At 46.9% G+C, this 7726-nt stretch overlaps 1 long non-coding RNA gene across 1 annotated transcript; it reads left to right on the top strand.

Annotated features, from left to right (window-relative positions):
• Positions 1–2121: 2121 nt before the first annotated feature.
• LOC139250587 (uncharacterized) lies at positions 2122–5149 on the top strand. Its single transcript, XR_011591332.1, has 2 exons — positions 2122–2248; positions 4894–5149. It is a non-coding gene; the product is annotated as an uncharacterized lncRNA (long non-coding RNA).
• The last annotated feature ends 2577 nt before the right edge of the window (positions 5150–7726 follow it).

Below are 7726 nucleotides of genomic sequence, written 5' to 3'. Positions count from 1 at the left end.
TGAAGTGAAATACATTTATTAGCTCTGGTCAAAATTAAAAGATTAAAGGTGTCACGAACAGGCAAAGTACTCCCATCTTATTCAGGGCAATGTCAACAATCCTTGACCTTTGTCGCTCAAAGCTATTCAAATTTTCTGTTAAGATTACAACTAAATGCAATATACTATATGTAAGGCGCCTAGCAACTCAACACTAAAATAGGAACAGGCTGACAGAACAAATTGGTGCCAGAACACAGAGTTAGGATGTGGGGCTTGAGTCCATCATTTCAATGTGCTGCATTGATTTGGAGGGTAGGGACTTCCAGGCAGGGAGAGAAGAAAGCATGGAAACTGACTAGGTTACAAATAAAGTTAACTGAAACAAATCTCTCACTGCGTGAAAAGACATTAAGTGGTCTTCAAGCTCTGGGTACCCTAACTTCTGAAAGACAGCATCACCGTCAACTTAAAACAGTACCATCACTGCAGAAATGTACAGAAATGGAGATAACATGCTAGTAAGTCAAATACAGAATAAAAACAGAAAATGCTGGAAATCTCAGCTCAGGCAGCATCTGTGGAGAGAAAGCAGAGTTAACGTTTTGGGTCGATGCCCTTCGTCAGAACTGGAATGTGTTCGGAAAGAACAGATTAACAAGCACTGAAAGGGGGAGGGGAAGAACAAAAGGGAAGATAGGTTGGAAGACAGGAGATATTAGAGACAAAAGGGATGATAGCCCAATTTCATATAATGCCAGGAGTTAGAAAAACATTCATGTAAATGGTGGGATAATGACCAACTGCTATTGGAGACAAGGAGAAAAAGAAACAGGCTCTGAGGGGGATGGGGAGGGGGGCGGGGGGGGAAAGGGAGCCAAAAATTGGGAGCGGTTACGCTCTAAAATTTTTGAACTCGATGTTGAGTCCAGAAGACTGTAAAGTGCCTAAATGAAAGATGAGGTGCTGTTCCTCGAGCTTGCGGTGAGAGCTTCGTTGGAACAGTGTAGGAAACCGAGAACGGAGAGGTCAGAATGGGAATGGAGTGGAGAATTAAACTGACAGGTGACCAGAAGTTCAGGGTCACGTTTGCAGACTGAACGGAGGTGCTCTGCAAAGTGGGTCACCCAATCTGCGCTTGATCTCCCCAATGTCGGCGATCACATTCTGAGCAGTGAATACAGTATACTATAATTGAAAGTAGTACAAAAGTAAATCGCTGTCGCTGGAAGGAGTATTTGCGGCCCTGGATAGTGGGAAGAGAGGAGGTAAAAGGGCAGGTGTTGCATCTCCTGCGTTTGCACAGAAAGGTGCCATGGAAAGGGGAGGGCTGCTGGGGGTGACTGCGGAATGGACGAGGTTGTCACAGAGGGAGGGGGAGATGTGATTGGTGGTGGAATCATGCTGGAGGTGGCAGACATGGCGGAGGATGCTCCGTTGAACGTGGGGGCTGGTGGGGTGAAAGGTGAGGACAAGGGGAACCCTGTCATGGTTCGGAGAGGGAGGGGAAGGGGCAAGAGCAGAGGTGCGGGAAATAAAACGGACACGGTCGAGGGCCATGTTAACCATGGCGGAGGGAAATCCTCTATTGAGGAAAAAGGAAGTCATGTCAGAGGCACAAGTGTGAAAGGTGGCGTCGTCAGAGCAGATGCGACGGAGACGGAGAAACTGGGATCGAAGAGAGTCCTTACAGGATGTGGAGTGGGAGGAAGTGTAGTCCAGGTAGCTGTGGGCTCCGTTGGGCGGACCACGTCGTCCGCATGCCCGACACGAGACTCCCAAAGCAAGCGCTCTACTCGGAACTCCTACATAGCAAGCGATCCCCAGGTGGGCAGAGGAAATGTTTCAAGGACACCCTCAAAGCCTCCTTGATAAAGTGCAACATCCCAACCGGCACCTGGGAATCCCTGGCCCAAGACCGCCCTAAGTGGAGGAAGAGCACCCGAGAGGGCACTGAGCACCTAGAGTCTAGTCACCGAGAGCATGCAGAAACCAAACGCAGACAACGGAAGGAGCGTGCGGAAAATCAGACTATCCACCCACCCCTTCCTTCAACCACTGTCTGCCCCACCTGTGACAGAGACTGTAATTCCTGTACTAGATATACAGTCACCTGAGAACTCTTTTTTTTTAAATAGAGTGGAAGCAAGTTTTCCTCGATTTTGAGGGACTGCCTATGATGATGAGTGGATATTGGTCGAAAACCTATCCCCAGAGATGGAGACGGAGAAGTCGAGGAAGGGAAGAGTTGGAGATGGACCACGTGAAGGTGAGGGAAGAGTGGAAATTGGATGCAAAGTGAATGAAATTTTCAAGTTCAGGGCGAGAGCAGGAAACAGCACCGATAAAGTCATAAAGGTACCGGAAAAAGAGGTGAGGGAGAGGACTGAAACAAAGAATGTTCCACATATCCCACAAAAAGGCAGGTATAGCTAGGACCCATGCGGGTTCCCATAGCAACACCTTTAATTTGGAGGAAGTGAGTGGAGTTAAAGGAGAAGTGTTGGGGAAATTGATGGGATTGAAGGCCGATAAATCCCCAGGGCCTGATGGACTGCATCCCAGAGTACTTAAGGAGGTGGCCTTGGAAATAGTGGATGCGTTGACAGTCATTTTCCAACACTCCATTGACTCTGGATCAGTTCCTATGGAGTGGAGGGTAGCCAATGTAACCCCACTTTTTAAAAAAGGAGGGAGAGAGAAAACAGGGAATTATAGACCGGTCAGCCTGACATCGGTAGTGGGTAAAATGATGGAATCAATTATTAAGGATGTCATAGCAGTGCATTTGGAAAGAGGTGACATGATAGGTCCAAGTCAGCATGGATTTGTGAAAGGGAAATCATGCTTGACAAATCTTCTGGAATTTTTTGAGGATGTTTCCAGTAGAGTGGATAAGGGAGAACCAGTTGATGTGGTATATTTGGACTTTCAGAAGGCGTTCGACAAGGTCCCACACAAGAGATTGATGTGCAAAGTTAGAGCACATGGGATTGGGGGTAGTGTACTGACATGGATTGAGAACTGGTTGTCAGACAGGAAGCAAAGAGTAGGAGTAAATGGGGACTTTTCAGAATGGCAGGCAGTGACTAGTGGGGTACCGCAAGGTTCTGTGCTGGGGCCCCAGCTGTTTACACTGTACATTAATGATTTAGATGAGGGGATTAAATGTAGTATCTCCAAATTTGCGGATGACACTAAGTTGGGTGGCAGTGTGAGCTGCGAGGAGGATGCTGTGAGGCTGCAGAGCAACTTGGATAGGTTAGGTGAGTGGGCAAATGCATGGCAGATGAAGTATAATGTGGATAAATGTGAGGTTATCCACTTTGGTGGTAAAAACAGAGAGACAGACTATTATCTGAATGGTGACAGATTAGGAAAAGGGGAGGTGCAAAGAGACCTGGGTGTCATGGTACATCAGTCATTGAAGGTTGGCATGCAGGTGCAGCAGGCGGTTAAGAAAGCAAATGGCATGTTGGCCTTCATAGCAAGGGGATTTGAGTACAGGGGCAGGGAGGTGTTGCTACAGTTGTACAGGGCATTGGTGAGGCCACACCTGGAGTATTGTGTACAGTTTTGGTCTCCTAACCTGAGGAAGGACATTCTTGCTATTGAGGGAGTGCAGCGAAGGTTCACCAGACTGATTCCCGGGATGGCGGGACTGACCTATCAAGAAAGACTGGATCAACTGGGCTTGTATTCACTGGAGTTCAGAAGAATGAGAGGGGACCTCATAGAAACATATAAAATTCTGACGGGGTTAGACAGGTTAGATGCAGGAAGAATGTTCCCAATGTTGGGGAAGTCCAGAACCAGGGGTCACAGTCTAAGGATAAGGGGTAAGCCATTTAGGACTGAGATGCGGAGGAACTTCTTCACCCAGAGAGTGGTGAACCTGTGGAATTCTCTACCACAGAAAGTTGTTGAGGCCAATTCACTAAATATATTCAAAAAGGAGTTAGATGAGGTCCTTACTGCTAGGGGGATCAAGGGGTATGGCGAGAAAGCAGGAATGGGGTACTGAAGTTGAATGTTCAGCCATGAACTCATTGAATGGCGGTGCAGGCTAGAAGGGCCGAATGGCCTACTCCTGCACCTATTTTCTATGTTTCTATGTTTCTAAGTTGTTCAATGTGAGAACAAGTTCAGCCAGGCGGAGGAGGGTGGTGGTAGATAGGGACTGGTTTGGCCTCTGCTCAAGGAAGAAGCGGAGCGCCCTCAGGCCATCCTGGTGGGGGATGGAAGTGTAGAGGGATTGGACGTCCAGTGAAAAGGAAACGGTTGGGGCCGGGAAACTGGAAACTGTTAGTGACGGAGGGCGTCGGAGGAGTCGCGTATGTAGATGGGAAGACTGTGGACAATGGGAGAAAAAAAAAGTCGAGACAGGAAGAAATAAGTTCTGTGGGGCAAGAACAGGCTGAAACGATAGGTCTACCGGGGCAATCCTGTTTGTGGATCTTGGGAAGAAGGTAGAAGCGGGCTGTGTGGGGTTGGGGAACTATGAGGTTGGTGGCTGTGGAGGGAAGATCTCCAGAGATGAGATGAGGTCAGTGACGGTCTGGGAAATGATGGTTTGATGTTCAGTAATGGGGTCGTGGTCCAGGGGGAGGTAGGAGGAGGTATCAGAGAGTTGGCGATCAGCCTCTGCAAGGTAGAGGTCGGTACGTCAAACAGTGCCATCCTTATCAATAGGTTCGATGACAAGGTTGGGGTTGGATCTGAGCGAGCGGAGTGCTACTAGTTCAGAGGGAGGTCTCTCTAATCTCTCCCGTCTTCCAACCTATCACAGACCTTCCCTTTTGTTCTTTCTTCCCCTCCCCCTTTCAGTGCTTAAGAATCTGTTTTTTCCGAACACTCTCCAGTTCTGACGAAGTGTCATCGACCCAAAACGTTAACTCTGTTTTCTCTCCACAGATGCTGTCTGACCTGCTGAGATTTCAGCATCCGCAGTATTTTGCTTTTGTAACAGAATTGCAGAACTCAGATAGACTGATCACGATCTGATATCGTGGATCCACAGGGTTCCAGGACTGCAGCTTGAAAATCTATTATGCAAGAAAAAAATAATCTTAAGCACAGTAATGAATTAAAGCCTTCACCAAACATATTGTTTGGAAAAAAGTCAACAAAAAAAGACAATAAATGTTTTTATTTGAGCAGAAATGCTATAGCTTGAAGTGTCGTGGCATGTTTTTCTAATTTAAAGACGATTAAATATAAATGCAAGTTGTTGTTCTAAATATTCCTCATTGCAATGTCAGTAACTAGCAAAAGTACCTCATTCTAACAAAAGGTTAACCTGTTGCTTTCAAAAATTGAGCAACTTGCTGTGTATTGCTAGCATTTGCATTACTGTGCAGTCCCAAATGTGGAAGTAATAATGCCCATCAACACCTCGTGTTTAATGCGAAGTTTATTACACATTAAAAGACTGGTAGTTGTCAAAGGTCTAATTGACAGACAGGCAAATACCACATTCCTCATTATGTAGTGCTACCATCTTGCAGCAAGTAGAATGTGCTCTGGTGAAGGCACACAGGCACCATCAAATGCCAGGTCAGGATTTCAACTTCTTAGCCGGCTGGTCAATAATCCAACAAAGTACATTTATTAGCTGTCTAGGCGGATTGATTTAATCCATGACACACCGACAGTAGGAAAATTATACCATTGACAGAAGTTTTCTTAACTCGGGTGTAAATATGCTGAATCCATCGAGAGAAATGCACAAATCAGGAATTGTACAGCCAAACCATCTACCCAGGTGCAATAGCTACTTTCTCCCTCTTGGACAGCTAAATTTAAAATAATGAAAGGACCATGTGGATAGGCTATTCAAACTAGACTTGTTAGAGAGGACATGGGGGCAAAGTAGAAGTTATGTAAGCAAGTACTAGGTTACTTGGAAGCAAGTCATCCTCACTCCGAAGGACTGCCCAAGAAGAAGAGACATGTTAGAATGTACCTAGTGTCAAACATGGCTCAGTTGGTAGCGCTCTCAGCTGAATCAAAAGATTGTGGGTTGAAGTCCCACTTCAGAGACTGGAGTACAAAAACCTAGGCTGGTACTCCAGGGCAGTACTGAGGGACTGGACTGCTGCACTGTCGGAGGTGCAGTCTTTCAAATGAGACATTAAACCAATGTAAAGGATCCCAGGGCACAATTTTTAAGATGATCGGGGGAGTTATCCCCAGTGCCCTGGTCAATATTTATACCTCAATCAATATCACTAAAAACATCACATTACTGTTTGTGGGAACTTGCTGAGTACAATTGGCTGCCACATTTCTTACATTAGTGATTACACTTCAAAAACGGTATTTATTTGGCTGTAAAGCGCTTTGGCACATCCTGAGGTCATGAAAGGTGCTGTATAAATGCAAGTCTTCCTTTTTTTTTTAAATAAAAGAAAACCTGTTTTCGTAGAGAGTGGTTTACTTCTGGAACAAGTTCCTAGCATGTGGAGTGAATTCGCTGTAAGCATTCAAGAGGGGGCTGGGTGAGTTCCTGAAGGTGACCACATAACTGCATATATAAGGTAGATGTGTTGGAATATTCCAATTTTTTTCCCTAAATTGGCTTACACTTTTGGCCTACAAGAGAGTGCAGGTGGGGATGAAGTACAGTAGTTACACCATGCCTTAATCATCATCATAGGCAGTCCCTCGGAATTTTGGAAGACTTGCTTCCACCCTTAACATGAGTTTTTAGGTGACTGAACAGTCCAATACGAGAGCCACAGTCCCCGTCACAGGTGGGACAGACAGTCGTTGAGGGAAGGGGTGGGTGGGACTGGTTTGCCGCATGCTCATTCCGCAGCCTGCCCTTGATTTCTGCATGCTCTTGGTGACGAGACTCGAGGTGTACAGCGCCCTCCTGGATGCACTTCCTCCACTTAGGGCGTTCTTTGGCCAGGGACTCTCAGGTGTCAGTGGGGATATTGCATTTTATCAGGGAGGCTTTGAGAGATGTCCTCGTAATGTTTCCGCTGCCCAACTTTGGCTCGTTTACCGTGAAGGAGTTCTGAGTAGAGCGCTTGCTTTGGGAGTGTTGTGTCTGGCATGCGAACTATGTGGCCTGCCCAGCGGAGCTGATCAAGTGTGGTCAGTGCGTCAATGTTGGGGATGTTGACCTGGTCGAGGATGCTAACGTTGGTGCGTCTGTCCTCCCAGGGGATTTGTAGGATCTTGCGGAGACATTGTTGGTGCTATTTCTCCAGCGACTTGATGTCTACTGTACATGATCAATGTTTCTGAGCCATACAGGAGGACGGGTATTACTACAGCCCTGTAGACCATGAGCTTGGTGACAGTTTTGAGGGGCTGGTCTTTAAATACTCTTTTCCTCAGGTGGCCGAAGGCTGCACTGGCAGCGTTGGGTCTCGTCGTCAATGCCTGCTCTTGTTGATAGGAGGCTCCCGAGATAAGGGAAGTGGCCCACGTTGTCCAAGGTCGTGCTGTGGATCTTGATGACTGAGGGGTAGTGCTGTGTGACAAGGACAGGCTGGTGGAGGACCTTTGTCTTACTGATATTTAGTGTAAGCCCCATGCTTTCGTACGCCTCAGTAAATATGTTGACTATGTCCTGGAGTTCAGCCTCTGTGCGAGCAGACGCAGGCGTCACCCATGTACTGTAGCTTGACGACAGAGGTTGGGGTGGTCTTGGACCTGGCCTGGAGATGGCGAAGGTTGAACAGGTTCCCACTAGTTCTGTAGTTTAGTTCCACTCCAGCGGGAAGCTTGTCGA

This window comes from Pristiophorus japonicus, unplaced genomic scaffold (genome assembly GCF_044704955.1).
Source record: "Pristiophorus japonicus isolate sPriJap1 unplaced genomic scaffold, sPriJap1.hap1 HAP1_SCAFFOLD_395, whole genome shotgun sequence".
Taxonomy (NCBI): Eukaryota; Metazoa; Chordata; class Chondrichthyes; family Pristiophoridae; genus Pristiophorus; species Pristiophorus japonicus.
The sequence above is the reverse complement of the archived record's forward strand: the minus strand, read 5'-3'. Positions and strand labels throughout refer to the sequence as shown.